The sequence below is a fragment of the Schistocerca serialis genome, chromosome 2 (genome assembly GCF_023864345.2).
Source record: "Schistocerca serialis cubense isolate TAMUIC-IGC-003099 chromosome 2, iqSchSeri2.2, whole genome shotgun sequence".
Lineage (NCBI taxonomy): Eukaryota > Metazoa > Arthropoda > Insecta > Orthoptera > Acrididae > Schistocerca > Schistocerca serialis.
The window spans coordinates 322818291-322841482 of record NC_064639.1 but is presented as its reverse complement, the minus strand read 5'-3'; the positions used below and the strand labels follow the sequence as shown (position 1 = coordinate 322841482).

Here is a 23192-nt window from a genome sequence, read left to right as displayed (position 1 = left end):
GCATTGATTTAAATCAGTACCCACTGGCATAATTCCTTTGTATCTTGATTCATAGTGGCTGCAGGATCAAAAAGGTGTTTGGTCTTTATGACATGCCCAAAAGAACAGACACCAAATACACTGAATTTAGGTAAATACTTCATGAGTAAAGGAGACAGTTCGAGTTGTCAAATGAAATACAAATTAACAAGAAGGATCTGCACATGATCATACCAGATGTCATTCAGGTTTGGTGTGCAGGTTTACTAATCGACCAAAGGATCAGCTTCCAACTTTGTGAGCAGGGGCCTTTTATGTGAAAGTTACGTGAGTGCTGTAGTGACATTTCAGAAATTTTTGCCAGTTTTGAAATGCTATAATTTGGTGAATAATTGTGATAAAGCTACACAAACCCTGGAAAGATAGTTTAATAGTTTGAGTTGTGAACATTCTGTAAATTTTATATTGCATTTGTGTTCCAGGTAGCATTGAAAGTTGTTAATGCACCTTTATGCGGCTGGTTTAGAAATATATCTTTTTGTGAGATTATTGCTTACTAGCTTATTTCGAAACCTGTTAGTTTTATCTCTTCTGGGTTCATAGTTTTTAAGATATTCTATTGAAGATGTATGAAAACAAATTTGCTGGCAAAGTGATTTTTTAAACCTTGTGTCTCAGAAGGGACACTTGATCCAACCTTGTGTTAAAGAACATCTTTTCCTCTGTGACATTAAATTCCCATGAATGCTGTGTTTCTTTGAAGTTCTGCAATATCCAGTAAAGTTTTTTGTACAAATGACTGTTGGTTTTTAAAGATAAAAAGTTAATTTTTATCAAACTTAGTCTTCTCTCACATCAAATATACTCTAAAAGTTTTACATTTTATTTTTTAGATATTATTCTCTCGAAAACAAGAATTTTTAGGTAAAGTGCACTTGTGGTGCACTGAATCTAATGGTTGATTGTGAGGGAACATGCAGATGATTTGTTCCTCTTATAGATGTAAGGAAGAAAACGTGACTTGCTGGCAGGCTGACTTGTAGTGATTGCTAGCGGGCTGACTTGTACTGAGGCCCAAAGTCTAGATTAGTTTGGAATGTGAGTTTGACTGAAATTTGGCAAAGCCAGGGAAAATGAATGGTAGAAAACGAAATGTGCAGACAGATTGGCCTGTAAAGAAACCGAAGGCCAAGGTTAGCTTGCAATGTGACAATTTGGTTTTGAGTTTGCGAAGCCAGTGGATCTCATCACGAAAATGGGATTGCCGTCATAGTTTGATGCATAACTTAGTCTGAGATGTAGGTATGTCATTGCAATCAGCTATTTCTATGTCTTATTTCCAATGTCACCAAAAATTCCAGCAGTGTAGTTAATTATAAATGAGCATTCTAATTGGCTACTGAATTACTATCCATCATGTTCACTTCTCATCATTCATCTGCTATCAGTTACCAAGAGCAACCAATGGAAAAGCCACGGTGCACCAGTAAGTCCACTTTTGCCATCGTTAGGTGTATTCTGTATGTTTTCAACTTTTTAGAATCATGTCACACAAGAAAAAAGTAATCCACTTTAAAAATTAAATCGAAGTGTACTTTTGTAGGTTACTGATTAGTATACCTGATGGCTTCAGTAAGTGAAGATGTGCAGAACTATCATTTTTAAAAGAAGAGTTATCATCTGGAAATTTGAGGTTGGTTAATGCAACTCTGACAAGTCAGCTGAAAAATTTCGTCAAGTATTGTTCAATTGGGCGACAGTGGATCTCAAAAATAATTGCCCGATGTTGCAACTTTGACTTCCAGGGCTGCTTCAAGAATACTTTTCCACACTAGCAATGTATCATTTGGGTGCTGTTTCAACAAATCAAAGTACAATATATCAAAAATGTGAGGCAAAATCTCAAGCGCAGTGAAGTAATTGCACTGCTTTATTTTGCAGAGAATTATGGCTTTGTTGTCCAGGATGCTGTAATATAATAGGCTGTGAGAGCTAGCCTACAGTCTCCAAAGGTCAACCAAATCCTCACACCTTTGGTTTTCACAGATCCTGTGAGCAAAACTTGAATAAAACTTAATTTTTGTTGAGAAATCCCACATTGAGTTCCAGAACTTGTCATGAAGAAAGGTTTTCTTTGGTTTGCTGGAACAAGAGACAATCACCAGTGCATTCCAATTGATCTGAAAATACTGCCATGTGTTGCCGAAATATCAGAACAAACTGATGATGCCCCAGAATTTATGATTTCAACACTACAAACAGGGCAGTATATTGTATACATGTATGAAAACAGCTGGTGGGTTGGCAGTGTTTGTGAAATCTCATTACACACTTATCTATTTCTTGCATGCTTGTGGCCTGTTGAGATTGTTTCGCTTGTCAGTTCAAAAAATACAAGCTGAATCAGCACATTATCGAAAGTCTACTGGAGCTATCTCCAACAACATTGGGTCAGCAGTACAGTTTCCGAGTACCAGTCATCACTCTACTTGATGAAAAACATTCAAGAATGTAGTTCTTTCTCCATGGCAGTCATAAAGATACCCAAACATCATGATTGGGAAATGCTGCGTACTTCCTCCATAACCTTTACTATGCAGACCACTAGCATGGTTGGAAACCTGGAAGAAGTCCCCCAACCATTGGTGGCCTTGGATCTGGTTATTGGGTGTGATCCAGTGGCTATAGGGATGCTAATTTTTTATTAACTTATCATGGAAAAAGCCATAATGGATCAACGCAAGCTTTTAATTATATTGTGACTTAACACTGCGTTAAAAAATCCTTAGTTTTTTGATACTCCAAAATATTGATTTGCATGTCAATTTAACAAGATAATTATAGACCTTCAAGGAAAAGAGCATTATTGGAAAGTAACACAAGTCTGGGACAGGTGCCTGTTCCGAGATATAAGGGTTCAAAATTCACTTACCTTGGCAGCAAATTTGGTTTTGGGTGACTTCAGCCCCCTGTATCCTAAAAACCTATGAACCCAACCATGACAAAGCTTAAAATATTTTCTAAACAAGCTACTAGGCAATAAGGTCACAAAAGGAGAGATTTCTAAACCAGCTGCATAACAAGATCAAGCCTCTTCAACTTGGGAGAAGTTTTGTTGCGACAAAATATACTAATTCACTGACAACTGTCAGTGACATTTGGGGCAAAATTAGTAAGTCTACTGTCAAAACTTACAGAATGTGCACAATCCAAACTGTTAAACTAACTTGCCAAGGGGTGCAGCTTTTTGTCAATTATCCACTGAATCATAGCACTTTGAACACTGCTGAAAGTTTTGAAATGTTGCCATGACATTTCTTTACCCACCACTAAAGTGCCAACTACTTACAAAGTGTTAAAATTTGGAAGCTAGGAATTTGTAAATCATCCTTTGGTTGTTCAGCAAACTTGCTCACCAAATCTGAACAAAATCTGAGATGATCGAGTGAGAACTGTATCTAAAAATAGACCACTTGGCGTTGAATCACCCTAAAGCAATCTCTATTGGGCAGCTTATGTCTTTCTACATACTTTTGTTCACTGCCATACCAGTATTAAGTGAATATGCCTGTAATTAGTAGCATGTTGAACCTTCAGGAATATGAACCGACATTGTAAAATACGTGAATCAACTGAAGCTTTCAATACCTATTCATCAACTCACAATCAGATTGTCACCTTTTAACCTGACCTACACATTGGGCTATGGAACAGGTCAGTTCATTCATAGTGTTTCATTGAGCCCATCAAGAAGGAGAACCTTTTTTTGCACATATACATCATCACGTGCCAAAAGAGCATTACATGTCATGTTAGTTAGAAATTCTCTGTTGGGTTCTACATGTACATATATACTCTGCAGTCTGCATTATGGTGTGTGGCGGAGGTTACATTGTGTACTAGGGTCGCTTCCCACTCTTCCTGTTCCAGTGGTGTACGGTTCATGGGAGAAACGATTGCCAATAGGCCTCCAGGGAGGCTCGAATGTCTCTTATTTTATGTTCGGGGTCTTTTCGTGATATATACATAGGAGGAAGCAATATGTTGGTTGACTCTTCTAGGAATGTGTGCCCTTGGAACTTTAATGGTGGACCATAATGTGATGCAGACTGCCTCTCTTGGAGCTTCTGCCACGGGAGTCGGCTGAGCATCTCTGTGACACGTTCGTTCTTACTAATTAAACCTGTAACAATGTGTACTGCTCTTATTTGAATCTTCTATATTTCCTCTACAAGTCCTATCTGGTACATATCCCATACTGACAAGCTGTATGTGGATATTAGTTGAACAAGTGTTTTGTTTTTTGTGAGCTACATCCTTTGTTGATGGAGTACATTTACTGGAGATTCTTCCAATGAATCTCTGTCTGACATTTGCCTTTTATGTGGTGATTCTACTTCAAATCTGTTTGTATTTCTAGATATTTTATGGAAGTAACTGCTTCCATTGATTGTTCTGCAATTTTATAATCATATGGTAACTGTCTAGGTATTCACAACACAGTACATTTGTTTATGTTGAAGGTTAATTGCCACTCCCTACACCAAGTGTTGGTCCTCTATTGGCCTTTCTGCATTTTACTACAGTTCCCTATCACTGCAACTTCTCTGTATAAAACAGCACTATCTGTGAAAAGCCTCATGGAACTTATGATGTTACCTAATAGATCATTTATATGTACTGTGGAAAGTAATGGTCCTGCAACACTCCCCTGAGGCGTGTTCGAAGTTACACTTACATCTGAAGATTTCCCTCCATTCATAATGACATGCTGTGTTCTGTTAGCTAGAAACTCTTCAGTCTATGCAGACAGTTGATCTGATATTCCATACACATTTTATTCATCAGGTGGCAGCGTGGAACTGGAATGAAAGCCTTTCGGAAGTCAAGGAAAATTGTATCTATATGGGTGTCTGTATCGACTGCATTCTGTGTCTAGTGTTCAAATAAAGTGAACTGGGTTACACACAAACATTGTTTTCAGAATCCTTGTTTGTTCCTACGGAGGAAATTTTCTGTCTCTAGAAATGTCATAATACAAGAGCATAAAACATGATTCTAAAACAATCCACGTCAGAGATATAAGCCTATAATTTTGTGCATATGTTGGACGACACTTCTTGAAAACGGAAATGATCTGTGCTTTTTTTCAATCATTAGTAATGCTTCGCTCCTCAAGAGACCTACTGTAAGCTGCTGCTAGAAGAGGGACAAGCTCTTTCGCATACTCTGTGTAGAATCTATTTGGTCTCCCATGAGGTCCAGTGGTCTTTCCTCTGTTGAGCAAATTCTGTTGCTTTTTATACCTTGGCACTTATTTCAATATCTGCTGTTTCGTTGTTTGTGCAACAAGCTAAAGGAGAAACTGTAGTGCAATCCTCTTCTGTGAAGCAGTTTTTGAAAAAGATGTTTAGTATTTTGGCCTTTTCTGTGTCATTTCTGTTTCAGTGTCATTTTGTTCACGGAATGTCTGGACAGATTGCTTTGATGCATTTACTGATTTGACACAAGACTAGAACTTTTTAGGGTTTTATGTCAAGTTGGTAGCTTGTATTTGTTGAACATTTCACGCATAGCCCTCTTTATGGTAATTTAGGCTTCATTTAATTTTTGTTTATCTGTGAGACTTTGGCTACATTTAAATTTGCAGTAAAGATGTCTTTTGCTGTTGTAGCAGCTTCCTAACACGGTTGTCAAATCTTTGTGTTTTTTTTCCATCCCTCACAATTTTACTCAGGACATAATTGACTACAGTGTATGTACTATTCTCGTGGACTTTTCCCATTTAAGCTCAACAGTGTCAGTGCTGGCGATGAAATTTCCATGATGACCTGTTAGGTAATGTGAAAGCTGTCTCTTGTTGCTCTCGCTAAACAGAAATATTTTCTTGCCCTTCTTTGTATTCCTATTGACAACCATATTCAGTGAAGCTGTAACAGCCTTATAATCACAGATTCCCCCGAGTTGAAAAGTTCGAGTCTCATTGTCATCAGTAGGTCTAAGATGTTATCTTCACAAATTGGTTCTCTGATAAACTGCTCAAGGTAATTTTCGAATAAGGTGCATGATTCTCTGTTCCTACTATACATCATAATCACTTGAGCTCCCAGGTCTATAGGTGGCAAGTTAAAATCTCCACCTGAAACTATAACATGACCAAGTAATTTACGTAAAGTATTCTCTAAAATTCCACTCAATTGTTCTGCCACTACTATTGCTGAGGCAGGGGTTTGTAAACATGAAGGGTGACGTTTTAGAATTGAACGAGGAATTTGAAGCATAAACGTAGTTGTGATTATACAGTATTACACACTGCTGGTTCCTGTCTGCTGTGTTGATATCATTCTTTTCTTCCGTCTGGACTCCTTTATAGCCATAACTGCTACATTCTGTGCTTTGTCAGTGCAAAGCTTGTCATCCATTGAAGTTCTCAGATGCAGTTTACTCTGGGATTAGTTCCCATATGCAGTAGCCCCTTCCATCTCACCAGTATTGTAATTTAAAGCAACAACAGTAAAGCAAACAAACCCGCCTTACCTTTCCCTCGTCCCCCCCCCCCCCCCCCCCCCCCGCCCCTCCCCCCCTCTCCTCAACCACGCTGCAATTTTAGTGTTTCCCTCCCAGCAAAGACATTGTTTTGGTGTGCAAGTCTATTTGAGATCATTGAAAGACTCATTTGGATTCTGAACCTCCCTATGTAGAAACATCTCCAACAAGTCAGATGTAGTGTGCTGACTGTGGTGAAGAACACACTACGATTGAAGTGCCCAGGTAACAAAGAACAACTGTATATTCATTAAGTCTAAGCAACAGAATGCAATAACAGTTACCTTGGGATGTCAGTCTGTGCTAAAAGGCAGACACTGAAAGTCAATCATTTCTGTTGCGCTTGAATGTTCTTACACAAATGAAGTCCTTGAGGCCTTGATTGGTGGAGATTATTAGGCTGCTCGAGGATGGTTGAGAGGAGGTCCAGTGAGGTGGGAGCTTAAGGACAGTAGGAGCCCGTGGATACTGCAGTGAAATACACCTTATTAGACTGGTGATGTTAAGTCAATTTGGTGAGATGCTAGATGCAGCTGGCTTACGCCCAGACTGTGAACTGCCTGAAGAGTGGTCAGGCAGCTCCTTAAATATCTGGGCGTTGGAAGGCTACAAACTCGGTGCTCCAAGGGCATGTGACTCATGGAAGCGAGGTGATGCCATGGTGGCAGCATTGTTTAAGATGATGCTTACACCTCTGGTGACGAGGCTGGTGCCATGTGGTACTGTTGCAGCTTCTTCAGGCTCAGTTAAAAACAACACATTTTGTTTGTGTTGATGCTGGATTGTTTTCATTCAGTCTCCACAGATAGGTTCATTGGCAGGTCGGAACTTTGGCAGAGCTTGGCAAATGACTGTGGTTGGTTGCTGTGTTACAGGTGGTAGCCTGGGGATCCATCATCAGGATTACCACATCTCTGTAAATGGGCTTTACGACTTCCATCACTGCTGCTAGGATGGATTGTTTATGACCAAATGAGGTATTTTGAGTATTGGACATTGTGTTACTTGCACCACAAATCTAGTTCAGGAGGCCAAAGTTGACTGGTTTATGAGCTCTTACCAGTTTGTGGAAGAAGGTAGTCCATAATACTGCCTGGTTCATTCTGAACAAGTCACCAATGTTATTTTGTAATGGCTAGCCCAGGGCTTCCCAACCATATTAGCTGGCGGACCCCTTTTTCAGGAAAAAATTTGTGTCGGACCCCTTGTCAGTCAAGCATTCAGTAACTGGTGAAATTCAGCATGAAGCCCATGTGAATTGGAAACTTCTTAATGAAAGTGCCACTTTTCCACTATCCCCATAATAATCAAGATACTTTGGTTTAAAGATGAATGGAAACAACTTGAAACTAACAATGTTCCCATTCATCTGAATTCCCTCTGTATTCAGATACTTGTTGTTAGATTTACTGCCATTGTTCAATGCACTAGGCAGGCCATATTTCTAATTGAGTGGGGGAGAATATATTGCCAAGAAAAGCAATGCTCATTGAATATCATTTTAATTTTCGGAACAGGTATATCAATACTAACAGAATTCAATTAAATATTAAGTAGTTGTGGAAAACGTAAACAAAATACATACAAAAGTTATTGTCCGGGAACATTCACTCCTTGTTCATGAAGCAAAATGTGATTTTTTCCCTAGAGATGAGTCTGTAGGAATAATAATGGAATCTTAATGTAAAGGTTGGGGGTGCTTCGCCTGGACCCAAGTTTGAAAAGTCAGTTTCAGTACTTGACAAGTGGAGACGATCATCTGGTTCAGTGTGTAGACAGCTGCGGTACTTACTTTTATTGGTGGCTTAGATTTAGAATCCAGATATAGACTTGTATGTTGTGGCAATTGGAAATAGAATACTTTTGGTTTTTCAACAAAGGAATGCATTTTTTGTTTTCGAAATAGATCCAAAAGTGTGAGTAAGTGTCACTGTTGAAAATAGATGTTGAGGTTGAGTCTGTGGAAATTTCAATCAACAACTCATATTCATTCAACGATAGAGTGTTAGACTTTTTGACGACCCATTCGTATTCCCGCAGTGTCTCATCTTTAGCTGTTAGGAAATAATGCTACAGCTATGATGTCAAGCTTCAGAGAGATGTTTGAGGATTTCATGACATAAATTATTCCCAAGCTCCATTGTCTTGTCTTTCAAAAAATTGTTGATAAGAAGAAAACACTTGATCTCCCCCTCCTCGACACTCTCTGCCCAAAAATTGATTTTCCTCTTGAACACTTGAACTTTGTTGTTGTTGGCAGTGACCGTTATTATGCTTTTTGCTTGCAGTGCAATATTCACTTCTTTCATTTTGGGGAAAATATCTGGCAAATAAGCATGTGTGTATTGCCAATTTTAGTCATTAATAAGAGCTGCTAATTTAGTAATATGGTCAAAAAGTAATGCTAGGACTCATAAACTAAATTCATGTAATCGAGGGAGTGTATTTCTGTGGGAGAGCCTCATCATTTCTGTACGGAGAAGTAGGGAATGATGAAGGTTTCCCATATTTTTAAGCAGTATTGTGAAACTTCTTGAATTCAATGGCCATGATTTTATGTAATTAATAATTTGGACAGGCTCATCTAAAACTTTCTTGAAGAAAGCAGGCATTTGTTTAGTAGCTAAAGCATGTCTCTGGCGAGCACAAAGACTACTGCCACAATCCTTTGAACTTTCTTTTATGTTGTTTATCGTTCCGACTGTTGGACCTGCATTGGCTTTTGGACCATCTGTGTACACACCGATGCAATTAGACCGTGAAATGTTGCTGGCCTTTAAAAAATTGTCCAACAATCAGAATATTTCAATACCTGTTGTATTGGCAGTAGTGGTTTGCATAATAAGAGGTCCTCCTCGAAACATCCCAAGAATTCTTAATGGACAAAAGCCAATAAAATTGCTAATCCCACTACAGACCTATGTCATTGACGTCGGTTTGCAGTAGGGTTTTGAAGCATATACTGTATTCAAACATTATGAATCACCTCGAAGGGAACGATCTATTGATGCGTAATCAACATGGTTTCAGAAAACATCGTTCTTGTGCAACGCAGCTAGCTCTTTATTCGCACGAAGTAATGGCCGCTATCGACAGGGGATCTCAGGTTCATTCCGCATTTCTGGATTTCCGGAAGGCTTTTGACACCGTTCGTCACAAGCGACTTCTAATCAAGCTGCGACTGGATTCGTGATTTCCTGTCAGGAAGGTCGTAGTTCGTAGTAATAGACTGCAAATCATCGAGTAAAACTGAAGTGATATCAGGTGTTCCCCAGGGAAGCGTCCTGGGACCTCTGCTGTTCCTGATCTATATGAATGACCTGGGTGACAATCTGAGCAGTTCTCTTAGGTTGTTTGCAGATGATGCTGCAATTTACCGTCTAGTAAGGTCTTCCGAAGACCAGTATCAGTTGCAAAGCGAATTAGAAAAGATTGCTGTATGGTGTGGCAGGTGGCAGTTGACACTAAGTAATGAAAAGTGTGAGGTGATCCACATGAGTTCCAAAAGAAATCCGTTGGAATTCGATTACTCGATAAATAGTACAATTCTCAAGGCTGTCAATTCAACTAAGTACCTGGGTGTAAAAATTACGAACAACTTCAGTTGGAAAGACCACATAGATAATATTGTGGGGAAGGCGAGCCAAAGGTTGCGTTTCATTGGCAGGAGACTTAGAAGATGCAACAAGTCCACTAAAGAGACAGCTTACACTACACTCGTTCGTCCTCTGTTAGAATATTGCTGCGCGGTGTGGGATCCTTACCACGTGGGATTGACGGAGGACATCGAAAGGGTGCAAAAAAGGGCAGCTCGTTTTGTATTATCACGTAATAGCGGGGAGAGTGTAGCAGATATGATACGCGAGTTGGGATGGAAGCCATTAAAGCAAAGACGTTTTTCGTCGCGGCGAGATCTATTTACGAAATTTCAGTCACCAACTTTCTCTTCCGAATGCGAAAATATTTTGTTGAGCCCAACCTACATAGGTAGGAATGATCATCAAAATAAAATAAGAGAAATCAGAGCTCGAACAGAAAGGTTTAGGTACTCGTTTTTCCCGCGCGCTGTTCGGGAGTGGAATGGTAGGGAGATAGTATGATTGTGGTTCGATGAACCCTCTGCCAAGCTCTTAAATCTGAATTGCAGAGTAATCATGTATATTCGTTTATTGGGAGAGAAAATGAATTGTGTTGGATGCAAGGAACCAGAGATTCTTTCACATCGTTTGATATGTCAACTATCCGTCTTGTTACAGTATTGTTTGGTATCGACTCTGAATATACGAGTTTTACTGCTTCTTCATCTAGCATACAAGAAACAGTATCATGGGCACACTGTTTTATGAGGGTTTCCGCAATGGTGTGAGCTTTGCATGTCGTTGCCACTCGATAACTTACCAAGAAAGAGGCTTTTAAAGAGTTTCCATTAATTGTTTTTGCATGAATTTTCATGCACTGTTGAGAAGTAGGTAATTCAGTGTTCTTCAACTTGAAATAAATCAATCTCTTTAGTTTGGGTGAGCACCCTCAAAATGATGGTGCACTTTGACTGGAACTATCAAACCGTTCAGAAGGACTTGCGCACAAGTACACGCTGAGCTTTACCCCCCTCTCTCTTGATAAAGTATACTTCTAAATAGCTTTTGTTATACTTTATGCTTTTTGTTATTCCACATCCACAGGGTATTGCAACTAATGGAGTACTTGCAGAATTTTTGCGTAATAAATCCGCTGTGGCACTTAGTATGATTGTTCTTCAGTAGGCTGTCCTCACTCCTCATTAATTTCAACAGGAAGCTTTTCTTGCTGTGAATGCGATGCAGAAACTGCTCATTTCTTCAGTGATCCCGACTTCAGCCATGAATCCATGTTGAAAGTAATAAACTGGTCAAAAAATGGATGATGAAACAGGTAGTGCACTCACGAAGGATGTTTAACATTGAATGATGTCTCAGACCACATACATTCCAGCGAGTGCTCTGATTGGTCGACTGAACTCAAGCCATTTCGGAATAACATGTGCAATATGTTTCTGCACTTCAAGTGCTGTGAGCCAGCCGACATGTGATCCCTGGAGTGTTTCAGAAACAATTGAGCAGGGAGGCCACATTCACCAGCACTAAACTACGAGTTTCCTATCGGGAAACACAGCCGCTGCTTGGGAAGATGACCTAACATATTTATCAAATGAAAAAAATGTTATAATGATGAATTTGCTTTTTACCTTTTTTTAGTTAATAATTTTACTCATTTTTTTACAAGTTTTTGTCAAAGGTTGACCACTTACCCCTTAGAAAGAGCTGGTGGGCCCCAAAGGGGTCCATGGACCACATGTAGGAAAGCTCTGGGCTATCCCATAGTATTGTCGTAGTTCATTATTAATTTTGTCCGTCAGCCTGTCCTTCTTGGATTTACATCAGAGGGTTTCTTGTTTCTCAAACTTTGTTTCAACTTTCTCAACCTGGTGCACATCCTCTTGTGGACGTGACCCACACACTCCATTTTTGTGCAAATCTTATCAATTGAAAATTTCAGTAGCTGCAGTGGCCTCCATACCATCACATGTTCCTCTGTAGTTCCTATCACAGATACGTTGTGCTTGGTTCCTTGATTTACAATTATAATAATGTTTTTTTTAGAATCTGTAAGTCGATTACCTTCGCAGTTTCCATACTTAGTTGGCACTTCTACATATAACATGTGTTTATATTATGAAAAGCTAGGATATTGCTTTTGACAATGCTGCCAGTAGAAACAATGTAATAGTGTAATCCACAGCCTTCTATATAAAAAGAAAAAAAATACTTCCCATTTGAGTTTATATGTGATTTATATACCATTTTATGAAGAAAATGGCAAATTTTACTCTAGGATAAAAATCCAAAATGTAGAAATTTTATTTCTGTTCTAATCCCCTTCTTAACTTCTAGTGGTGCATTACTTTGCATTCTTGTTTGCTTATGTATTGTTATACTCATTCGCCATGTATTTCAGATCACTGTTCTTAGTTTTTGCTTCTTCCTCTGGATAGAATATCTTTAGCATCTTACATTTAACCTTTTTCAAGATTTCAAAATTATCCACCTCTTTGTATCTTGATTATACAGGGTGATTCAAAAAGAATACCACAACTTTAAAAATGTGTATTTAATGAAAGAAACATAATATAACCTACTGTTATACATCATTACAAAGAGTATTTAAAAAGATTTTTTTTCACTCAAAAACAAGTTCAGAGATGTTCAATATGGCCCCCTCCAGACACTCGAGCAATATCAACTCGATACTCCAACTCGTTCCACACTCTCTGTAGCATATCAGGTGTAACAGTTTGGATAGCTGCTGTTATTTCTCGTTTCAAATCATCAATGGTGGCTGGGAGTGGTGGCCGAAACACCATATCCTTAACATACCCCCATAAGAAAAAATCGCAGGGGGTAAGATCAGGGCTTCTTGGAGGCCAGTGATGAAGTGCTCTGTCACGGGCTGCCTGGCGGCCGATCCATCGCCTCGGGTAGTTGACGTTCAGGTAGTTACGGACAGATAAGTGCCAATGTGGTGGCGCTCCATCCTGCTGAAATATGAATTGTTGTGCTTCTTGTTCGAGCTGAGGGAACAGCAAATTCTCTAACATCTCCAGATACTGTAGTCCAGTTACAGTAGCACCTTCGAAGAAAAAGGGACCAAAAACTTTATTGGCTGAAATGGCACAGAAAACGTTCACCTTAGGCGAGTCACGTTCATACTGAGTTGTTTCCCGCGGTTTCTCAGTGCCCCATATACAGACATTGTGACGGTTGACTTTCCCGTTAGTGTGGAAAGTTGCTTCATCACTAAACACAATCTTTGAAACGAAAGATTCATCTGTTTCCATTTGAGCAAGGATAAAATCACAGAAATCGATTCTTTTAATCTTATCAGCTGCAGACAGTGCTTGAACCAATTTCAGACGATAAGGTTTCATAACTAGCCTTTTTCGTAGGACTCTCCATACAGTTGATTGTGGAATTTGCAGCTGTCTGCTAGCTCTGCGAGTCGATTTTCCTGGGCTGCGAACAAATGCTTGCTGGATGCGTGCTACATTTTCATCACTCGTTCTCGGCCGTCCAGAACTTTTCCCTTTGCACAAACACCCATTCTCTGTAAACTGTTTATACCAACGTTTAATACGCCACCTATCAGGAGGTTTAACACCATACTTCGTTCGAAATGCACGCTGAACAACTGTCGTCGATTCACTTCTGCCGTACTCAATAACACAAAAAGCTTTCTGTTGAGCGGTCGCCATCTTAGCATCAACTGACGCTGACGCCTAGTCAACAGCGCCTCAAGCGAACAGATGCACAACTAAATGAAACTTTATAGCTCCCTTAATTCGCCGACAGATAGTGCTTAGCTCTGCCTTTTGTCGTTGCAGAGTTTTAAATTCCTAAAGTTGTGGTATTCTTTTTGAATCACCCTGTATAAATTTTCAGAGCACCCAGTCTGAAGATAATCTTTCTGCTCTTTTGTTACAGGGCTGTTTATACACTGTAATTCTCGTGGAGCTTTGTTTGGGTCTATAGTCTGATTCAGTGCTATTTTTTCTCCTAGTTTGCAGTTTTCCTCTTGCTGCATTTCTGAAAATTTGAGTATTTGCATCCTTTGTCTGTTTACACATCACCAAAATGTGATAGTCTGCATTTTCTCTTTCTTTCACAAACGTTTGTGAAACATTTGTGTTATTGGCAACTGCTTGAAGAAAATGTTTGGTTTCTTTTTCTGTTGTGTGTCTCCCAAGAGATATCACTCAGTAAGCATGAGTAGATTTACTTTCTAGATGACACATATTTAATTTCATTCCATTCATTTTCTCCTGTTCTGTCAGCAAAGCACTCTGACTGTATGTTGGTGTGGTTCTTCAAAAATACAACTTCCAACCAGTGTGAGCTTAAAATTATATCAGTAAATGTAGACATATTGGAATGGTATACACATTTACCTTTCACTAATATGCTCCATGTGTCAGTTATGAGGCCATGCACACACTAACAAAGTGGAACATTAATTTTCATTTTTGTAGTTGTATACTATTCATGCTTCCGTCCTGTTTTAGTGTGTATGTGTCTTCTTTTATTAGGTGTATATGTTTAAAATTAGACTACCATATTTTTGCCCGTCCTTCTTGTGCCTCTTTGTCTGTCTGAAATGCATATAGCAAAATATTCCATGTTAGTTAATTAATAGTTTGAAGTTCTGTGGGTCACTTTACACATTATATTGTAATGACTTGGAATGAGTTAGCTCCAAAATATGTGAATATCACATTCTGTGTTTACTACTTTCTGTACTGTCAAGATATTTTCTAACCTGCATCTGTTAAATCAGTTTCTATTCTCTATATTATGGGTGGCTACAAACAGTGTCTGTTTCCCAGGTAGAAATTGCAGAAGGGAATAAGATACTGCTGCATTAAATTCCTACAAAAGCAGCTTTAATGAAGGAAAGTCGAGAAGGAGACACAGTTGCTGTTCATAGCCTTTGGAACTCAAGATTTAGCAGGAAAGGTAACACAGTAGCCATTAAGGTCTCTCAGATCACCAATTCATTATATCCTTGTTGCAGATGACTGAAGAATTTTACTGATCAAAATTGCTACATGGAATGTACAGAATTGTTAAGAGTTGGTAAAAAAGAGGAGTTAAAAATGAAATGAAAGACAAATACAGTAATGTGTTAAAAGCTAAATAACTTGGGTGGAGGCAATTGTGATTTCTCAGTGCATTTGAAGAAGTAGGAATGAATGGAGTTACTGTAGTAGTAAATTGCTAAATTAACTAGTGAAATGGTGAACACAATTTCAGTGGCAGATCATTAATCGCAAAGATGAGCAGTAAACAGAAAAACCTAGTTATTTTTCAAGCATATTTTCTAACTGTAGATCATCATAATGAAGAGGCTGAGGAAATGTATGAACTAATTGAAGATCACCTGATGATAAGAACAGCATAATGACAAATGTATGAACAAATTGAAGAATTCTTGATGCCAAGAATAACATAATGACAGATTTTAGTAGTAGGATAGATAGAGAAAGTGCATGCTGTGTATGAATGCAGGAGCTGGCAGCAGTTTTTGAACAGCTGAAGATGCCATTGGCTGTGCCAGCTGTTGCCTCATGGTTTGTAGGTGCAGAGAAACTGTTGGATTGCAAGGGGCTTTTCGGATGTCACTTGTTTTGCCCCTAGACACGGCTGCTAAGTCACCTTCCAGCTTATCTGATTTGCAGAATAAGTGGAAAATTGTAATGTGTTTGGGTTGCTTGAGACCAGAGGGGGGGGGGGGGGGGAAATGTGGGGACTGGCCGTCTGACCTTATCCATTCACCTTACAAATGGACTAGTCACCACTCTTTCAGCAGAGTCCGAGCAGGTGCATGGTGTGTGTGTTGTGTGTGTGTGGGGGGTGGGGGGGGGAAGGTTGCTAGTTAGTTGGAGCTCTGAGCTCCAATGTTAGGAGTGTTGTGGAACCTTTAAGGGAAACAAAGCTCACTCAGTGTGTCTGTTGGGGAAGCCTCATCTGAGATGTGGAGGACAACCTGCCTGCAGCTATTGTGAGTGCGGTGCAGTCATCTGCAAGTTGCTGCTCATGTTGGCACGAGTGATGCCTGTCACTAGGGATCGGAGTCTATCCTCAGTTTGTATCAGCAGCTAGTGGAAGTGGCGAAGACAGTGGCCTTGCTCGTGGGGTGCAAGCAATGCTTACAGTTTGCGTTGTTGTACGCAGAAGAGATCGAGGTCTTTTGGTTCGGAGCCAGAGGCTCCAGTGATTCTGTATTTGTCTCAGCTGCAGATTTATGAACCTGCATTATAGGCGAAGAATAGTAGGATTCCCCTTGACAGATAAGTGTCACATGGCGTGGAGGAAGCAGAATACTTTCGGAGTGCATGTGCTTTTTTATTTTTTTTTAAGACTAAGTGTTAGATTGAGGTCCTCTGATAAACACCTGGCATTTGATTTGCAGAGACCAAGTTCATATAGTGTGCAAAGTAAAGACGCTTTGAAGTCAAAATTGTAACAACTATTTGTCGAAGCATTTGTAATGAAGTCCCTGAACTTACTGCCTTTCAGGAGACCCATTACGCTCAACGTATACTTAAAAAGGATAGCTGGATGAAAGCCAAAGTAGAAAACTGTGAAATATGTAGTGAGGCATGAAATGCATATCAAGAAGACAGATTAGATGCCATATGAGGGGAATTGACAAAAATATTGTCTCTATCGAGGTTGAAATAGAGTGTGACTGCAAAGTAATCTGGACACAAGTAACCAGACTAAGTAAACTTAAGTTAATCGTTACATATTTTTATCGGCCACCAAGTTCTGATTAAACAGTTGTAGAATAATTCGAAGAAAGTCTGTGCTCAGTAATGCAGAATTACCACAATAAAGCAGTGTTAATTGGAGGCGATGTTAGCCCACTGAGTGTGAACTGCAATGCCTATGGATTCATTGCCTGTGGTGTGGGCAGACAATCTTGTGAAGTAGTTCAGAACACATTTTCTGTATACGGCCTCGAGCAGTTAGTTTGTCAACCCACATGCAATGGAAATACTTTAAACCTTGTAGCTACAAACAGGCCTGACCTTACTGACAGTGTCTGTACAGAGGGAGGAACTAGTGATCGTGTCAGTTGTTACTAAGTTAATGAATCCACCCGAAGAGCTAATGCTGGAAAGAGCAGGTAAGCAGTTGTTAGCATCCTGCCTAGACTATGAATGGAAATCATTTACTTCTAATGTGATGGTCGCAGAGGAACTGTAGGCAAAGTTTGAACTGATTGTAAACTGCACTGTGGAGAAATATATGCCTAGTAAGGGATTAAAGGACAGAAGAGACGTGCTGGGGTTTAACGGAACTTGGAAAATGCTGAGGAAACAGAAATTGTTACACTCTATGGTCAAAAATGAATGCAAAAATTCAATCAACTATGAAAAGATTGCTGCACAAAGCATGCACCAACTTCCACTGTCATATGTTAGCAAAAGGTTTTGCAGAGAACTCAAGAAAATTTAAGTCCTATGTAGAATGACTAAGCCGGTCAAAGGCTTGTATTCAGTCACTTGTTGACCAGTCTGGTGCGACAATAGAAGACAGTGTAAGGAAAGCTAGAGTTTTAAATTTTATAATTAAAAAAGTCATTTGTTCTGTAGGATCATACAGACATGCCATCGTTTGACCATTGTACGATCTCCCATATGGAGGACATAGAGACAGATGTCCCTGTCATTGATAAAAAACTGAAAGAGTTGGAAACAGATAAATTTCCAGGTCAAGGCAGAAACACAGTAAGGTTATTACAGAGAATACAATTCGGCATTGATACCCTTACTTAGTTTTTATTTACTGCAAAGCTCTCACACAGCTTCAGGGCCTAAGCGAGTGGAAAAAAAAATGCGTGTGACTGTCATGTATAATGAGAGTAAAAGAACAGACCCACAAAACTAAAGACCCATATCCTTATCTTCGGTGCACTGGAGGGTTCTTGAGCGTACTTGAAGTTTGAATACAACAAATTTTATTAAGACAGAAAATCTTCTGTCCACAGATCAGCTCAATTTTAGGAAGTATCACTCATGCAAAGCTCAGCTTGCCCTTTTCTTGCATAATGTCCTGTAAACCATGGATGAAGGGGAAACAGGTAGATTTCGTACTCCTAGATTTCTGGAAAGCATTGACATAGTGCCCCACTGCATGCCATTAATGAAGGTCTGAACATATGGAATACATTCTCATATATGTGAATGGCTTGAAGACTTCTTAGAGAATAGAACCCAGTATGTTGAACTGGTCAGCAGGTGTTTATTGGAGACATGAATATTGTCAGGAGTGCCCCCGGGAAAGTGTGGTTAGGACCACTCTTTTTCTCTATGTACATAAACAATATGATGGGTAGAGTGAGCAGCAGACTGTGGCTGTTTACTGATGGTGCTGAAGTGTACGGAAAAGAGTCATCATTGAGTGACTGTAAGGGACCGCACCTACTTGTCTTCACCGATTTTGTCCAGATTTATGGTATATGCAAGGCTTGGCCAAAATGAAAGTGACAGAAGTGGGAGCTCCAGATGGAGAAGCATTCAGAAGAAATAGCATTTTTGGCATGGGCTCAGTGAGGCACAAGTCATTTATGTTAGTGTTGTTTCCAGATTGCAGTTTGTGCAGGGAAAAGTTTCAGAATGGTAACCTGACGGTAATGGAATTGACTCCCTATACACAAACATTTTTATTTTCTGTTTTTATGTTATTTATACTGTTGATAAACTGGAATAATGCTAATTACATTGTATATATTAATATTTTCATTAAAGGCATGAAAATCAATGATGAAGGAAAATTTGGAATTGCAAGTAAATTTCTGAGATGGGATTGTAGGGTGTACACCAGAACTTCATATATAAAATTAGTTTCTTTTATTATTTTGCAGGTTGATGGTTAACATGTGTTGGGGTCATATTCATTGTAAAAACAGGGGAACATTTTGTTTGCTTGCAGCTACAGAGGGCTGTTCGAAGGTCAAAATCTTTTTTGATGCAGTCCCCAACAACATCTTTCCTTCTCATCCCATTCAATAAGTCTCCTCTGGCCCTGGGTTCTGAGAAACTTTTCCAAACTCTACTCCTTTACTGAAACCTTGCTAGTCCTTTTCTTTCACGTCTCTTCTTTCCATTTCAACTCTTCTGCTAGAAGAAGGAGCCACTGGCTCCAAAAACTTGCAAATTTTGATGCTTTTATATGTGTATTCTCCTGCCATCACTTGGCAAGTAGTTTTTTTTATCTATCCAATTATATTTTCAAAATTTGATTATTTTTGCTAGTTAATGCAGATGAATAGGAAAACCAATCCTGTGATGTTCAAATACGGTATTGATGGTGTGCTGTTTGACACAGTCACACTGATTAAATTTTTAGCTGTGATGTTGCAAAGTGATATGAAATGGAATGAGCATGTAAGGTTGCAGTGGGAGAGGTGTCTATATGCCCTCAAATTCAGTTTGTTGGGGGATATCTCCTTTCTCTTCTTAATTGGACAAAAAGAACAGTGTGCTTTTTCTAACAGACAGCCATGGCAGGAATATATCAAGTATGTTTCGAGAAATAAATCGAGACATGGCAGTGACCAGTGTTGTTAAACCTGGAGCGGGAACTAAACACGTTTTAGACCCTCGCATTCAAACAGAATCCACGCAAGAAAATGACTTTGCCGTATGCATAACGGGATCAAATGATGTTGCGAAAAATGAAGCAGATGTCTGCATAAAAGTGCTTCAGAACTTTCTAGAAAAAAATAAATCAAGGAATACAGTTTTTGCTACAGTGCCTCATAGGCATGATCTAATCTATAGTTCGTGCGTTAATAAAGAAATTCGAAGAACGAATATTAAAATAAAGAAACTGTGTTCTACATACGCAAATTGTGCTGTGGTCGATATAAGTAAACTGCAGCGTAACCTTCACACCAGACATGGTGGGAAGGGAAAAGGTTTGTGTGCGAACGTGTCAATGAAATAATTAAAGAAAGACTCATACGGAATAAAACAATCTACGAAAGTAGCGGTTTGAGTAATACCTGGATGTACGTCATTTTTTAGTATAAAAGTCTGTGAATCGGCGCGTAATAAACCTCCTGTACTTGAACTAGGTGCTAAAAGCAACATTCGAATGAGAGAGTGTTCACAGACAATAAACATAAATATGTTACTGTGATGCAAACGAACATTCGCTGCATTAGGAACAAAGTGTTACAATTAGAACATTTTTGCAGTATTGAAAACGTTGATGTTGTTTGTATCTCAGAACATTGGCTGACTGAAGATCAAGTACAATATTTTGTTCCTCAAGGGTATGCTGTTGGAGACATTATGTATATAAGTGAAAGAAAGAATGGAGGTGTCCTAATATTTGTTAAAGATAGTATAATGTTTACCAAAATAGATGTTAGCTCTTACTGTGCAGAACTAGATGGAGAATTTAGCTGTATAAGACTAAACACAGAGAATACTATAATTGTTAGCTTATATAGATCACCAGGAGGAGATGTAAATACATTTTTCGAAAGATTTGAGCTGCTTATGAGAAAAATACTAAAATCTAACATAAAACTAATTTTCTGTGGCGATTTCAACATTGAAATGGCCAGCAGTGATGAACATGTTACTAGAACATTTTTTAATATCTTAAGATCACGAAATTTACAATGTACAAATTACACACCAACACAGGATAATGCGTGCTTAGATAATATTATAGTAAATTTTTCTAGAGATATGTATGACGTCAGACTTGCCAATGGAGCCCTAGCTGATCATGAACCATTGATTTTAACATTCTGCTGTGATCAGTTGCCTAAATCAGACAAATCAGTCAGAATCAAGTCTAATGCCACATGGCTAAGAGGGCAGAAAGATGAATATATTAATTTATTTATTGACAGAATATCTTATGTTAACCGGGACTTTGTATACAACACACAACCTGAGAAGGGTGCTGGTGAAATGATGTTTAACATCTTCCTGGAAATACTCACAGAGTTATGGTGCTCCTGCTCACCATTAATCAAAAGTAGCCGTAAGCATAAACAGAAAAACAAACGTCTAAAATGGTATACAGATGAGCTAACTCTCACTAGGGAGGAGATGCTCAGGCTGTACAGAATATATAAAAATTCTTGTAAACAAGGACCTGAGCTAGATAATACTTCTTATAGAGCTTATCTAAAATGTAAAAAAATCTACAAAGACAAACTGTCCTTGGCCAAAAAAACAGGCATGTAAACATTACATTGAAAGTGCTCCCATCAAATGTAAAGCAGCATGGGATATCATCAACCAATATAATTCACAAACCCATACACAAGATGCAATGCTGGTCCCAGAAGAAGTAAATAATTACTTCCTAACCTCAGTGAGTGAGCTGAAAAACAAAATCAAGCAAAATGGCACTTGTGCACGAGATCATCTTGGTGCTGTGCCCCATAGGAGGTATACTTTCCACTGGAATGTTGTCACCCCAGAGGATATTGTAAAAGCTGTGGCAATGTTCACCAACTCCAAAAGTATGGACTGTTATTGGTTTTTTAACTATGTAATGAAAAAAATAATACACCTCATCTGTCAACCTCTTTCTTTCATTTTTAATGTGTGTTTAGAATCTGGAGTTTTCCCAGATGCACTCAAAACTGCTAAAGTGATACCCAAAACTATCGACCAGTTTCTATTGTCCCAATTTTCTCTAAAGTTTTTCAATATGTAATGTACAGTCAACTAAATAACTATATAATGGAAGGAAACATCCCATGTGGGAAAAATTATATATAAAAACAAAGATGAGGTGACTTACCGAACAAAAGCGCTGGCAGGTCGATAGACACACAAACAAACACAAACATACACACAAAATTCAAGCTTTCGCAACAAACTGTTGCCTCATCAGGAAAGAGGGAAGGAGAGGGGAAGACGAAAGGAAGTGGGTTTTAAGGGAGAGGGTAAGGAGTCATTCCAATCCCGGGAGCGGAAAGACTTACCTTAGGGGGAAAAAAGGACAGGTATACACTCGCACACACGCACATATCCATCCACACATACAGACACAAGCAGACATATTTAAAGACGAGATGTCTGCTTGTGTCTGTATGTGTGGATGGATATGTGCGTGTGTGCGAGTGTATACCTGTCCTTTTTTCCCCCTAAGGTAAGTCTTTCCGCTCCCGGGATTGGAATGACTCCTTACCCTCTCCCTTAAAACCCACTTCCTTTCGTCTTCCCCTCTCCTTCCCTCTTTCCTGATGAGGCAACAGTTTGTTGCGAAAGCTTGAATTTTGTGTGTATGTTTGTGTTTGTTTGTGTGTCTATCGACCTGCCAGCGCTTTTGTTCGGTAAGTCACCTCATCTTTGTTTTTATATACAACTAAATAACTATTTTGATAAGCATGATATCCTCTCCAACAGACAGTTTGCATATCAACGTGGTAAAAATACCACTACTGCTGTCACTGAAGTTGTTAACCAGGTGTTAACTGCATTCGAAAATAAGGATCGAGTATCAGCCGTACTTTGTGATCTTAGCAAAGCCTTCAACTACATACCATCTAACACCCTACTTGCAAAACTGGAATTTTATGGTATACACAAACCATCTTTCGATGTAATCAAATCATACTTAAGTAACAGGAGACAGTTTGTATCAATTAAAAATATACTCCTCGCTGAAGGAAGTTCGGACTGGAGTGCCTCAGGGCCCGGTCCTAGGTCCTTTTCTGTTCATCATTGCAATTAATGACTTACCTTACCATATAGGAGCAAATTCAATTGGGTGTTATGCAAATGATACAACATTGCTCAATACACACCATGACACAACAGAACTGCATCAGGCAACACAGGAAAAACTAGAACTAGTAATGAATTGGTTTTCTTCTAATGAACTCCTATGTAATCCTGATAAAACACAAGAACTGATTCTGGGTTTAACTACAGCTGTTGAAAGCAAATCAATAAAATTGTTAGGATTCCACATTGATTCAAAATTAAACTGGGAAGAACACATTAGCCATATCTGCAAGAGAATAGCAAGAATGTGTTATCTCATGTGGAGACTGACAGATGTAGTCACTGATGAGTAACTAAAGGTGGT

General features: G+C 39.0%; 1 protein-coding gene across 6 annotated transcripts in view; it reads left to right on the top strand.

Moving 5' to 3' along the window:
* Positions 1-23192, top strand: part of LOC126457129 (L-gulonolactone oxidase-like) — a 60438-nt gene that overhangs the window by 2490 nt on the left and 34756 nt on the right. For 5 of the 6 annotated variants that reach the window (XR_007585435.1, XM_050093193.1, XM_050093188.1 and 2 more), the window contains one exon: positions 14942-15071. The gene's annotated coding sequence lies outside the window, so the exon portion shown is untranslated. Of the gene's footprint in view, positions 1-14927; positions 15072-23192 lie in introns of all 6 variants that reach the window. The other variant, XM_050093190.1, reaches the window with a different exon arrangement.